This window comes from Orcinus orca, chromosome 3 (assembly GCF_937001465.1).
Source record: "Orcinus orca chromosome 3, mOrcOrc1.1, whole genome shotgun sequence".
NCBI lineage: Eukaryota > Metazoa > Chordata > Mammalia > Artiodactyla > Delphinidae > Orcinus > Orcinus orca.
The window spans coordinates 132,512,598-132,526,398 of record NC_064561.1 but is presented as its reverse complement, the minus strand read 5'-3'; positions in this window follow the sequence as shown (position 1 = coordinate 132,526,398).

Here is a 13,801-nt window from a genome sequence, read left to right as displayed (position 1 = left end):
ACATTCCCACGAACAGTGCAAGAGGGTTGCCTTTTCTCCACACCCTCTCCAGCATTTACTGTTTGCAGATTTTTTGATGGTGGCCATTCTGACCAATGTGAAGTGATACCTCATTGTAGTTTTGATTTGTATTTCTCTAATGATTAGTGATGTTGAGCATTCTTTCATGTGTTTGTTGGCAATCTGTATATCTTCTTTGGAGAAATGTCTATTTAGGTCTTCTGCCCATTTTTGGATTGGATTGTTTGTTTTTTTGATACTGAGCTGCTTGTAAATTTTGGAGGTTAATCCTTTGTCAGTTGCTTCATTTGCAAATATTTTCTCCCATTTTCAGGGTTTTCTTTTCATCTTGTTTTACGGTTTCATTTGATGTGCAAAAGCTTTTAAGTTTCATTAGGTCCCATTTCTTTATTTTTGTTTTTATTTCCATTTCTCTAGGAGGTGGGTCTAAAAGGATCTTGCTGTGATTTATGTCATAGAGTGTTCTGCCTGTGTTTTCCTCTAAGAGTTTGATAGTGTCTGGCCTTACGTTTAGGTCTTTAATCCATTTTGAGTTTATTTTTGTGTATGGTGTTAGGGAGTGTTCTAATTTCATTCTTTTACATGTAGCTGTCCAGTTTTCCCAGCACCAGTTATTGAAGAGGCTGTCTTTTCTCCATTGTATATTCTTGCCTCCTTTATCAAAAATAAGGTGACCCTACATGCGTGGGTTTATCTCTGGGCTTTGTATCCTGTTCCATTGATCTATATTTCTGTTTTTGTGCCAGTACCATACTGTCTTGATTACTGTAGCTTTGTGGTATAGTCTGAAGTACTGGAGCCTGATTCCTCCAGCTCCGTTTTTCTTTCTCAAGATTGCTTTGGCTATTCGGGGTCTTTTTTGTCTCCATACAAATTGTGAGATGTTTTTGTTCTAGTTCCATGAAAAATGCCATTGGTATTTTGTTAGGGATTGCACTGAATCTGTAGATTGCTTTGGGTAGTAGAGTCATTTTCACAATGTTGATGCTTCCAATCCAACACAATGGCATATCTCTCCAACTGTTTGTATCATCTTTAATTCCTTTCATCAGTGTCTTATAGTTTTCTGCATACAGGTCTTTTGTCTCCTTAGGTAGGTTTATACCTAGGTATTTTATTCTTTTTGTTTCAGTGGTAAATGGGAGTGTTTCCTTAATTTCTCTTTCTGATATTGCATTGTTAGTATATAGGAATGCAAGAGATTTCTGTGCATTAATTTTGTATCCTGCCACTTTACCAAATTCATTGATTAGCTCTAGTAGTTTTCTGATGACTTCTTTAGGATTCCGTATGTATAGTATTATGCCATGTGCAAACAGTGACACCTTTACTTCTTCTTTGCCAATTTGTATTCCTTTTATTTCGTTTCTTCTCTGATTGCTGTGGCTAAAACTTCCAAAACTATGTTGAATAGTAATGGTGAGAGTGGACAACCTTGTCCTGTTCCGGATCTTAGAGGAAATGGTTTCAGTTTTTCACCATTGAGGACGATGTTTGCTGTGGGTTTGTCCTACATGGCCTTTATTATATTGAAGGAAGTTCCTCTATGCCTACTTTCTGGAGAGTTTTTATCATAAATGGGTGTTGAATTTTGTCAAAAGCTTTTTCTGCATCTATGGAGATGATCATATGATTTTTCTCCTTCAATTTGTTAATATGGTTTATCACATTGATTGATTTGTGTGTATTGAAGAATCCTTGCATCCCTGGGATAAATCCCACTTGATCATGGTGTATGATCCTTTTAATGTGCTGTTGGATTCTGTTTACTAGTATTTTGTTGAGGATTTTTGCATCTATGTTCATCAGTGATATTGGCCTGTAGTTTTCTTTCTTTGTGACATCTTTGTCTGGTTTTGGTATCAGAGTGATGATGGCCTCGTAGAATGTGTTTGAGAGTGTTCCTCTCTCTGCTATATTTTGAAAGAGTTTGAGAAGTATAGCTGTCAGCTCTTCTGTAAATGTTTGATAGAATTTTCCTGTGAAGCCATCTGGTCCAGGGCTTTTGTTTCATGGAAGATTTTTAATCACAGTCTCAATTTTAGTGCTTGTGATTGGTCTGTTTATGTTTTCTATTTCTTCCTTGTTCAGTCTCAGAAGGTTGTGTTTTTCTAAGAATTTGTCCATTTCTTCGAGGTTGTCCACTTTATTGGCATATAGTTGCTTGTAGTAAACTCTCATGATCCTTTGTATTTCTGCAGTGTCAGTTGTTAACTCTCTTCTTTCATTTCTAACTCTATTGACTTGAGTCTTCTCCCTTTTTTTTTTTTAGTAAGTCTGGCTAATGGTTTATCAATTTTGTTTATCTTCTCAAAGAACCAGCTTTTAGTTTTATTGATATTTGCTATCATTTCCTTCACTTTTTTCATTTATTTTTGATCTGATCTTTATGATTTCTTTCCTTCTGCTAACTTTGGGTTTTTTTCTGTTCTTCTTTCTCTAATTGCTTTAGGTGTAAGGTTAGGTTGTTTATTTGAGATGTTTCTTGTTTCTTAAGGTAGGATTGTATTGCTATAAACTTCCCTCTTAGAACTGCTTTTGCTGTATCCCATAGGTTTTGGGTCATTGTGTTTTCATTGTCATTTGTTTCCAGGTATTTTTTGATTTCCTCTTTGATTTTTTCAGTGATCTCTTGGTTATTAAGTAGTGTATTGTTTAGCCTCCATGTATTTGGTTTTTTTTTACAGATTTTTTCTTGTAATTGATATCTAGTCTCATATCATTGTGGTCAGAAAAGATACTTGATATGATTTCAATTTTCTTAAATTTTCCAAGGCTTGATTTGTGACCCAAGGTATGATCTCTCCTAGAGAATATTCCATGAGCACTTGAGAAGAAAGTGTTTACTGGTTTTTTTTGGATAGAATGTCCTATAAATATCAATTAAGTCCATCTTGTTTAATTTATTACTTAAAGCTTGTGTGTCCTTATTTATTTTCATTAGACGATATTTCCATTGGTGAAAGTGAGGTGTTAAAGTCCCCTACTATGATTGTGTTACTGTCGATATCCCTTTTTATGGCTGTTAGCATTTGCCTTATGTATTGAGGTTCTTCTGTGTTGGGTGCATAAATTCACAATTGTTATATATTCTTGGATTGATCCCTTGATCATTATGTAGTGTCCTTCTTTGTCTCTTGTAGTAGTCTTCATTTTAAAGTCTATCTTGTCTGATATAAGAATTGCTACTCCAGCTTTCTTTTGATTTCCATTCACATGGAATATCTTTTTCCATCCCCTCACCTTCAGTCTATATGTGTCCCTACGTCTGAAGTGGGTCTCCTTTAGACCACATATATACGGGTCTTGTTTTTGTATCCATTCAGCCAGTCTATGTCTTTTGGTGGGAGCATTTAATCCATTTACATTTAAGGGAATTATTGACATGTATGTTCCTATTACCATTTTATTAATTGTTTTGGGTTTGTTATTGTAGGTCTTTTCCTTCTCTTGTGTTTCCTGCCTAGAGAAGTTTCTTTAGCATTTGTTGTAAAGCTGGTTTGGTGGTGCTGAATTCTCTTAGCATTTGCTTGCCTGTAAAGATTTTAATTTCTCGGTCAAATCTAAGTGAGATCCTTGCTGGGTAGAGTAATCTTGGTTGTAGGTTTTTCCCTTTCATCACTTTAAATATGTCTTGCCACTCCCTTCTAGCTTGCAGAGTTTCTGCTGAAGGATCAGCTGTTAACCTTATGGGGATTAACTTATGGGGATTCCCTTGTCTGTTATTTGTTGTTTTTCCCTTGCTGCTTTTAATATTTTTTCTTGGTATTTAACTTTTGATAGTTTGATTATTATGTGTCTTGGCGTGTTTCCCCTTGGATTTATCCTGTATGGGACTCTCTGCGCTTCCTGGACTTGATTGACTATTTAGTTTCCCATATCAGGGAAGTTTTCAACTATAATCTCTTCAAATATTTTCTCAGTCCCTTTCTTTTTCTCTTCTTCTTCTGGGACCCCTATAATTTGAATGTTGGTGTGTTTAGTGTTGTCCCAGAGGTCTCTGAGACTGTCCTCAGTTCTTTTCATTCTTTTTTCTTTATTCTGCTGTGTGGCAGCTATTTCTACTATTTTATCCTCCAGGTCACTTTTCCATTCTTCTGCCTCAGTTATTCTCCTATCAATTCCTTCTAGAGAAGTATTAATTTCATTTATTGTGCTGTTCATCATTGTTTGTTTCTTTTTTATGTCTTCTAGGTCCTTGTTAAACGTTTCTTGTATTTTCTCCATTCTATTTCCAAGATTTTGGATCATCTTTTCTGCCATTACTCTGAATTCTTTTTCAGGTAGACTGCCTATTTACTCTTCACTTGTTAGGTCTGATGGGTTTTTACCTTCTCCTTTATCTGCTGTGTGTTTGTCTGTCTCCTCATTTTGCTTAACTTACTGTGTTTGGGGTCTCCTTTTTGCAGGCTGCAGGTTCGTAGTTCCTGTTGTTTTTGCTGTCTGCCTCCAGTGGGTAAGGTTGGTTCAGTGGGTTGTGTAGACTTCCTGATGGAGGGGACTAGTGCCCATGTTCTGGTGGATGAGGCTAGATCTTGTCTTTCTGATGGGCAGGGTTGTGTCTGGTGGTGTGTTTTGGGGTGTGTGACTTTATTATGATTTTAGGCAGCCTCTCTGCTAATGGGTGGTGTTGTGTTCCTGTGTTGCTAGTTGTTTGGCATAGGGTGTCCAGCACTGTAGCTTGCTGGTCGTTGAATGGAGCTGGGTCTTAGCGTTGAGATGGAGATCTCTGGGAGGGCTTTCACCGTTTCATATTAAGTGGAGCTGGGAGGACTCTGGTAGACCAATGTCCTGAACTCAGCTCTCCCACCTCAGAGGCACAGGCCTGACACCCAGCTGGAGCACCAAGACCCTGTCAGCCACATGGCTCAAAATAAATAGAAGAAAAAAAGAAAGAAAGAAAGAATAAAATAAGGTTATTGAAATAAAAAAAATTATTAAAACTTTAAAAATCATTAAAAAAAAGAAAAGAAAGAAAGAAAGAGCAGCCAAACCAAAAAACAAATCCACCACTGATAACGAGCGGTAAAAAGTATACTAAAAAAAAACAAAAACAAACAAAACAAACCAGCCAGAACCCTAGGACAGATAGTAAAAGCAAACCTATACAGACAAAATCACACAAAGAAGCATACACATACACACTCACAAAAAAAGAAAAAGGAAAAAAATATATATATCTATATCTAAGAGAAAAAGGAACAGAGTAACCAAATCAATAAACAAATCTACCAATGATAATAAACTCTAAATACTAAACTAAGATAAACATAAAATCAGAAACCAGTTACATGCAGAAAGCAAACCCCAAGTCTACAGTTGCTCCCAACGTCCACCACCTCAATTTTGGGATGATTCGTTGTCTTTTCATGTATACCAAAGATGCAGGATACATCAAGTTGATTGTGGAGGTTTAATCCGCTGCTCCTGAGGCTGCTGGGAGAGATTTCCCTTTCTCTTCTTTGTTCGCACAGCTCCTGGGTTTCAGCATTGGATTTGGCCCCGCCTCTGCATGTAGGTCGCCTGAGGGCATCTGTTCCCACCCAGACAGTATGGGGTTAAAGGAGCCGCTGATTTGGGGGCTCTGGCTCACTCAGGCCGCGGGGAGAGAGGGGTACAGAATGAGGGGCGAGCCTGCGGCGGCAGAGGCCAGCATGAAATTGCAACAGCATGAGGCGTGCCGTGTGTTCTCCCGGGGAAGCTGTCCCTGGATCACAGGACCCTGGCAGTGGCGGGCTGCACAGCCTCCTGGGAGAGGAAGTGTGGATAGTGACCTGTGCTCGCACACAAGCTTCTTGGTGGCTGCAGCAGCAGCCTTAGCATCTCATTCCCGTCTCTGGTGTCCTCGCTGATAGCCGTGGCTTGCGCCCATCTCTGGAGCTCGTTTAGGCGGTGCTCTGAATCCCCTCTCCTTGCGCACCCTGAAACATGTTCTCTTGCCTCTTAGGCAGGTCCAGACTTTTTCCCAGGCTCCCTCCTGGCCGGCCGTGGCGCACTAGCCCCCTTCAGGCTGTGTTCATGCAGCCAATCCCAGTCCTCTCCCTGGGATCCGACCTCCGAAGCCTGAGCCTCGGCTCCCAGCCCCAACCCGCCCTGGCGGGTGAGCAGACAAGCCTCTCAGGCTGGTGAGTGCTGGTTGGAACTAATCCTCTGTGCGGGAATCTCTCCACTTTGCCCTCTGCACCCCTGTTGCTGTGCTCCCCTCCATGGCTCCTAAGCGTCCCCACTCTGCCACCTGCCGTCTCCCCCAGTGAAGGGGCTTCCTAGTGTGGAAACTTTTCCTCCTTCACAGCTCCCTCCCCGTGGTGCAGGTCCTGTCCCTATTCTTTTGTCTTTTCTTTTTTCTTTTGCCCTACCCAGGTATGTGGGGAGTTTCTTGCCTTTTGGGAAGTGTGAGGTCTTCTGCCAGCATTCAGTAGGTGTTCTGTAGGAGTTGTTCCACATGTAGATGTATTTGTGATGCATTTGTGGGGAGGAAGGTGATCTCCACATCTTACTCCTCCACCATCTTGAAGGTTTCCCCATGGCTAATGTTTTTACTAATGGTTGAGCATCTTTTCATATGCTTATTGGCCATTTGTATGTCTTCTTTGAAAATATGTCTGCTTAAGTCCTTTGCCCATTTTTTTTTTTTTCATTACACGGGCCTCTCACTGTTGTGGCCTCTCCCGTTGTGGAGCACAGGCTCCGGACGCACAGGCTCAGCGGCCATGGCTCACGGGCCCAGCCGCTTCGCGGCATGTGGGATCTTCCCGAACCGGGGCATGAACCCGTGTCCCCTGCATCGGCAGGCGGACTCTCAACCACTGCGCCACCAGGGAAGCCCCTTTGCCCTTTTTCAAATTGGGTTGTCTTTGTATTTTTGAGTTATAAGAGCTCTTTGTGTTTCCTGGATACAAGTCCACTATTAGATAGATGATTTGCAAATATTTTCTCTGATTCTGTGTGTTGTCTTTTGCTTTCTTGGTGAAGAATGCACAAAAGTTTTAAATTTTGATGAAGTCTCATTTACCTATTTTTTCTTTTGTTGCTTGTGCTTTTGGTGTCATATCTAATAAACCATTGCTTAATCCAAGATCACAAAGACTTGTCCCTATATTTTCTTCTTATTATTCTATAGTTTTAGCTCTTACATTTAGTCTCTGATTTAATTTTTCTTTTGTTTTTCTTCATTTTTAAAATTTTTTTGATTATAGTTGCTTTACACTGTTGTTAGTGTCTGCTGTACAGCAAAGTGAATCAGATATGTACACATATATCCACCCTTTTTTAGATTTCCTTCCAGTGTAGATCACAACAGATCATTGAGTAGAGTTCCCTGTGCTAAACAGTAGGTTCTCATTAGTTATTAATTTTATACATATTAGTATATATATATATCAATCTCCCAATTCTTGCCCCCCTTCCCCACTTAGTAACCATTAAGAATATTTTCTACATCTGTGACTCTATTTCTGCATAGCCAGTAAGTTCATCTGTATGATTTTTCTAGATTCCACATAGAAGCAATATTATATGATATTTGTTTTTCTCGTTCTGACCTACTTCACTCTGTATGACAGTCTCTAGGTCCATCCACATCTCTGCAAATGGCACTATTTCATTCCCTGTTATGGCTGAGTGATATTGCATTGTATTTATGTACCACATCTTCTTTATCCGTTCCTCTGTTGATGGACATTTGGGTTGCTTCCACGTCCTGGCTATTGCAAATAGTGCTGCAAAGAACACTGGGGTGCATGCATGCTTTTGAATTATGGTTTTCTCAAGATATATGCCTCAGAGTGGGATTGGTGGGTCATACATTAGCTCTATCTTTAGTTTTTTTTGTTAACATCTTAATTGGAGTATAATTGCTTTACACTGTTGTGTTAGTTTCTGCTGAATAACAAAGTGAATCAACTATACGTTTACATATATCCCCATGTCCCCTCCCTCTTGCATCTCCCTCCCACCCTCTCTATCCCACCCATCTAGGTGGTCACAAAGCACTGAGCTGATCTCCCTGTGCTATGTGGCTGCCTCCCACTAGCTACCTATTTTACATTTGGTAGTATATATATATCAATGCCACTCTCTCACTTCTTTGTAGCTTACCCTTCCCCCTCCCTGTGTCCTCAAGTCCATTATCTACATCTGAATCTTTATTCCTGTCCTGCCCCCTAGGTTCTTCAGAACTTTTTTTTTTTTTTTAGATTCCCTATATATGTGTTAGCACACGGTATTTGTTCTTCTCTTTCTGACTTACTTCACTCTGTATGACAGACTCTGGGTCCATCCACATCACTACAAATAACTCAATTTCATTTCTTTTTATGGCAGAGTAATATTCCATTGTATATATGTGCCACGTCTTCCATTCATCTGTTAATGGACACTTAGGTTGCTTCCATGTCCTGGCTATTGTAAATAGAGCTGCAATGAACATTGTGGTACATGACTCTTTTTGAATTATGGTTTTCTCAGGGTGTATGGCCAGTAGTGGAATTGTTGGGTCACATGGTAGTTCTATTTTTACTATTTTAAGAAACCTCCATACTATTCTCCATAGTGGCTGTACCAATTTATATTCCCACCAACATTGTAGGAGGGTTCCCTTTTCTCCACAGCCTCTCCATCATTTATTGTTTGTAGATTTTTTTTTTAAATATTTTTTTTGCGGTACGTGGGCCTCTCACTGTTGTGGCCTCTCCCGTTGTGGAGCATAGGCTCCGGACGCGCAGGCTCAGCGGCCATGGCTCACTGGCCCAGCCGCTCTGCGGCATGTGGGATCTTCCTGGACCGGGGCACGAACCCGTGTCCGCTGCATCAGCAAGCGGACTGTCAACCGCTGTGCCACCAGGGAAGCCCGTTTGTAGATTTTTTGATGATGGCCATTCCGACCCGTGTGAGGTGATACCTCATTGTAGTTTTGATTTGCATTTCTCTAATAATTAGTGATGATGAGCATCTTTTCATGTGCTTTTTGGCCATCTATATGTCTTTTTTGGAGAAATGTCTATTTAGATCTTCTACCCATTTTTAAATTTTATTTTATTTAGTTTTGGCTGCGTTAGGTCTTTGCTGCTGCACGTGTGCTTTCTCTAGTTGCGGTGAGCAGGGACTACTCTTCCTTGCAGTATGCGGGCTTCTCATTGAGGTGGCTTCTCTTGTTGCAGAGCACGGTCTCTAGGCAGGCAGGCTTCAGTAGTTGTGGCACACGGGCTCAGTAGTTGTGGCTCACAGGCTGTATAGTGCTGGTTCAATAGTTGTGACGCACTGGCTTAGTTGCTCTGCAGCATGGGAGATTTTCCCGGTCCAGGGCTCGAACCCTTGTCCCCTGCATTGGCAGGCAGATTCTTATCCACTGTGCCACCAGAGAAGTCCCGTACTGCCCTTTTTTTGATTGGGTTATTTGTTTTTTTTTATATTGAGCTGTATGAGCTATTTGTATATTTTGGAGATTAATCCCTTGTCAGGTGCTTCGCTTGCAAATATTTTCTCCCATTCTAAGGATTGTCTTTTTGTTTTGTTTATGGTTTCCTTTTGCTGTGCAAAAGCTTTTAGGTTTAATTAGATCCCATTTGTTTATTTTTGTTTTTATTTTCATTACTCTAGGAGGTGGATCAAAAAAGATCTTGCTATGATTTCTGTCAAAGTGTGTTCTGCCTATGTTTTCCTCTAAGAGTTTTATAGTGTCCAGCCTTACATTTAGGTCTTTAATCCATTTTGAGTTTATTTTTGTGTATGGTGTTAGGGAGTATTCTAATTTCATTCTTTTACATGTAGCTGTCCAGTTTTCCCAGAGCCTTTTATTGAAGAGATTGTCTTTTCTCCATTGTTTATCCTTGCCTCCTTTGTCATTGATTGGGTTACCATAGGTGCATGGGTTTATCTCTGGGCCTTCCATCCTGTTCCATAGGTCTATGTTTCTGTTTTTGTGCCAGTACCATACTGTCTTGATTACTGTAGGTTTTAGTATAGTTGGAAATCAGGAAGCCTGATTCCTCCAGCTTCAGCTTTCTTTCTCAAGATTGTTTTTGCTATTCAAGGTCTTTTGTATTTCCATATAAATTGTAAAATTTTTTGTTCTAATTCTGTGAAAAATGCCATTTGTAATTTTATACGGATTGCATTGAATCTGTAGATTGCTTTGGGTCGTATAGTTATTTTCACAATGTTGATTCTTCCGATCCAAGAACATGGTATATCTCTCCATCTGTTTGTGTCATCTTTGATTTCTTTCATCAACATCTTATAGTTTTCTGCATACAGGTCTTTTGCCTCCTTAGGTAGGTTCATTCCTAGGTATTTTATTCTTTTTTGTGGCAATAGTAAATGGGATTGTTTCCTTAATTTTTCTTTCTGATCTTTCATTGTTAGTGTATAGGAGTGCAAGAGATTTTTGTGCATTAATTTTGTATCCTGCAACTTTACCCAATTCATTGATGAGCTCTAGTAGTTTTCTGGTAGTGTCTTTAGGATTCTCTATGTATAGTATCATGTCATCTGCAAACAGTGACAGCTTTACTGCTTTTCTGATTTGGATTCCTTTTTTCTTTTTTCTTTTTTTTTTTTTGCGGTATGTGGGCCTCTCATCATTGTGGCCTCTCCCATTGCGGAGCACAGGCTCCGGACACGCAGGCTCAGCGGCCATGGCTCACGGGCCTAGCCGCTCTGTGGCATATGGGATCTTCCCAGACTTGAGCACGAACCTGTGTCCCCTGCATCAGCAGGCGGACTCTCAACCACTGCGCCACCAGGGAAGCCCCCTTTTATTTCTTTTTCTTCTCTGACTGCTGTGGCTAAAACTTCCAAAACTATGTTGAATAGTAGTGGTGAGAGTGGGAAATCTTGATCTTAGTGGAAATGGTTTCAGTTTTGCACCACTGAGAACGATGTTGGCTGTGGGTTTGTCATATATGGCTTTTATTATGTTGAGGTAAGTTCCCTCTATGCCTACTTTCTGGAGGGTTTTTTATCATAAATGGGTGTTGAATTTTGTCGAAAGCTTTTTCTGCATTTATTGAGCTGATCATATGGTTTTTCTCCTTCAATTTTTTAATATGGTGTATCACATTTATTGATTTTTGTATATTGAAGAATCCTTGCATTCCTGGGATAAATCCTACTTGATCATGGTGTATGATCCTTTTAATGTGCTGCTGGATTCTGTTTGCTAGTATTTTGTTGAGGATTTTTGCATCTATGTTCATCAGTGATATTGGCCTGTAATTTTCTTTTTGTGATATCTTTGTCTGGTTTTGGTATCAGGGTGATGGTGGCCTCATAGCATGAGCTTGGGAGTATTCCTTCCTCTGTGATTTTTTGGAAGAGTTTGAGAAGGATTGTTGTTAGCTCTTCTCTAAATGTTTGATAGAATTTACCTGTGAAACCGTCTGGTCCTGGGCTTCTGTTTGTCGGAAGATTTTTAATCACAGTTTCAATTTCATTACTTGTGATTGGTCTGTTCATATTTTCTATTTCTTCCTTGTTCAGTCTCAGAAGGTTGTGCATTTCTAAGAATTTGTCCATTTCTTCGAGGTTGTGCATTTTATTGGCATATAGTTGCATGTAGTGTTCTCTTATGATCCTTTGTATTTCTGCAGTGTCAGTTGTAACTTCTCCTTTTTCATTTCTAATTTTATTGATTTGAGTCCTCTCCCTTTTTTTCTTGATGAGTCTGGCTAAAGGTTTATCAATTTTGTTTATCTTCTCAAAGAACCTGCTTTTAGTTTCATTGATCTTTGCTATTGTTTTCTTTGTTTCTATTTCATTCATGTCTGTTCTGATCCTTATGATTTCCTTCCTTCTACTAACTTTGGGTTTTGTTTGTTCTTTCTCTAGTTGCTTTAGTTGTAAGTTTAGGTTGTTTATTTGAGTTTTTTCTTGTTTCTTGAGGTGAGATTTTATTGCTATAAACTTCCTTCTTAGAACTGCTTTTGCTGCATCCCATAGGTTTTGGGTCATCTAGTCTCTGATTTTACATTAATTTTTGTATATCGTGTGAAATAGGGATCCATCTTCATTCTTCCACATGAATGTCCAGTTGTCCCAGCACCATTTGTTGAAAAGACTCTTTTCCCCCATTGAATTGTCTGGCACATTACAAAAAATTAATTGGACTTTTACATCTATTCCATTTATCTATATGTCTGTCCTTATGCCAGTACCACACTACCTTAATTACTGCAGCTCTAGTAAGTTTTGAAATTGGGAAGCATGAGTCTTCCTACTTTGTCATTCTTTTTCAAGATCGATTTGGTTTTTCTAGGGCCTTGCATTTACACATGAATTTTATCATCAGCATGTCAATTTCTGCAAAAAAGCCAACTGAGATTTTTGACAAGGATTGCACTCAATTTGTAGATCAGTTTGGGTAGTATTGCCCTCTTAATTATATTAAGTCTTTAGTTTCATGAAGTGGGATACCTTTCCATTTTTTTAGGTCTTCTTTAACTCTTTCAACATTGTTTTATACTTTTTAGTGTACAAACGTTGTACTTCTATTGTTAAGTTTATTTCTAAGTATTTTATTCATTTTGATGCTATATAACTGTAATTGTGACTTTAATTTCATTTTTGGATTTTTCACTGCTAATGTATAGAAATACAATTGATTTTTGAATATCAATGTTTAACACTGAAACCTTGCTGAACTTGTTTATTAGTTCTAATAGTGTTTTTGGTGGATTTTTTAGGATTTTCTGTATATAAGATCATGTCATCTGCAAATAGAAATAGATCTATTTATTCCTTTCCATTCTGGATGCCTTTTATTTCTTTTTATTGCCTGATTTCCCTGGCTCATTGAGTATTTTAAATCCAATTTAAGAAGAGTCAGGAGAATTTGGAATTTGTTTTGTCAGAAGAGAAAAAGTTCAGTAGGGCGAGGCCAAGTATGTCTAGGAATCCAGTATCTTGCAAATAAATCCATTTGTTGGTGTTCTTTTTTTTTTCATTCCCAATTAAGCCATCTCTCTTCTCTGATTCCCCTATTTAGAAAGGAATATATATTTGAGGCAGAGTACTTTTTTTTTCTTTAAAAAACTGTGTTCGGGCTTCCCTGGTGGCGCAGTGGTTGAGCGTCCGCCTGCCGATGCAGGGGACGCGGGTTCGTGCCCCGGTCCGGGAAGATCCCACATGCCGCGGAGCGGCTGGGCCCGTGAGCCATGGCCGCTGAGCCTGCGCGTCCGGAGCCTGTGCTCCGCAACGGGAGAGGCCACAACAGTGAGAGGCCCGCGTACCGCAAAAAAAAAAAAAAAACTGTGTTCGTTGACATTACCCAATGTCCCAGCAAGCAGCATTCATCCAGTTCTCTTTCACCCCAGTCTCCTGTCTTATCTTAAACCACCATACTGAATACAAAGGTTGGGAAAATGAAAATTTTAAACAATAGAAACCAAACAAATAACTGAAATTATAAGAATGCTACAGACTACAATGGGAGAAATATTCAGTTCCTACTAATAACCTTGAAATGTCTGAAATCATGTGTTATTTTTGGAATTACTATATTGCTCTTTGAGCTGGTAGGGCTATTTTTCAGGGAAGCAAGTGTAAAGCAATGAAAAAATAGTGTGTTCTGAACTCCATCTTGGGTTCAGGTTCTGGTTCTTCTTCTGAAGTTAGCTAGGTGTGTGGCTTTGGCTAAGTTAAGTCACTTGAGATCTCTCAGCCTGAAATGAGGGGACTGGACTAAGGAATGCCTGCAAGCTCTGCTATACTATGAAATGGGAATGGGAAGTGCTATTTGCAAGCCAAGTACCGTGTCATTGCAAGAGCTACGTAAATTCAGAAA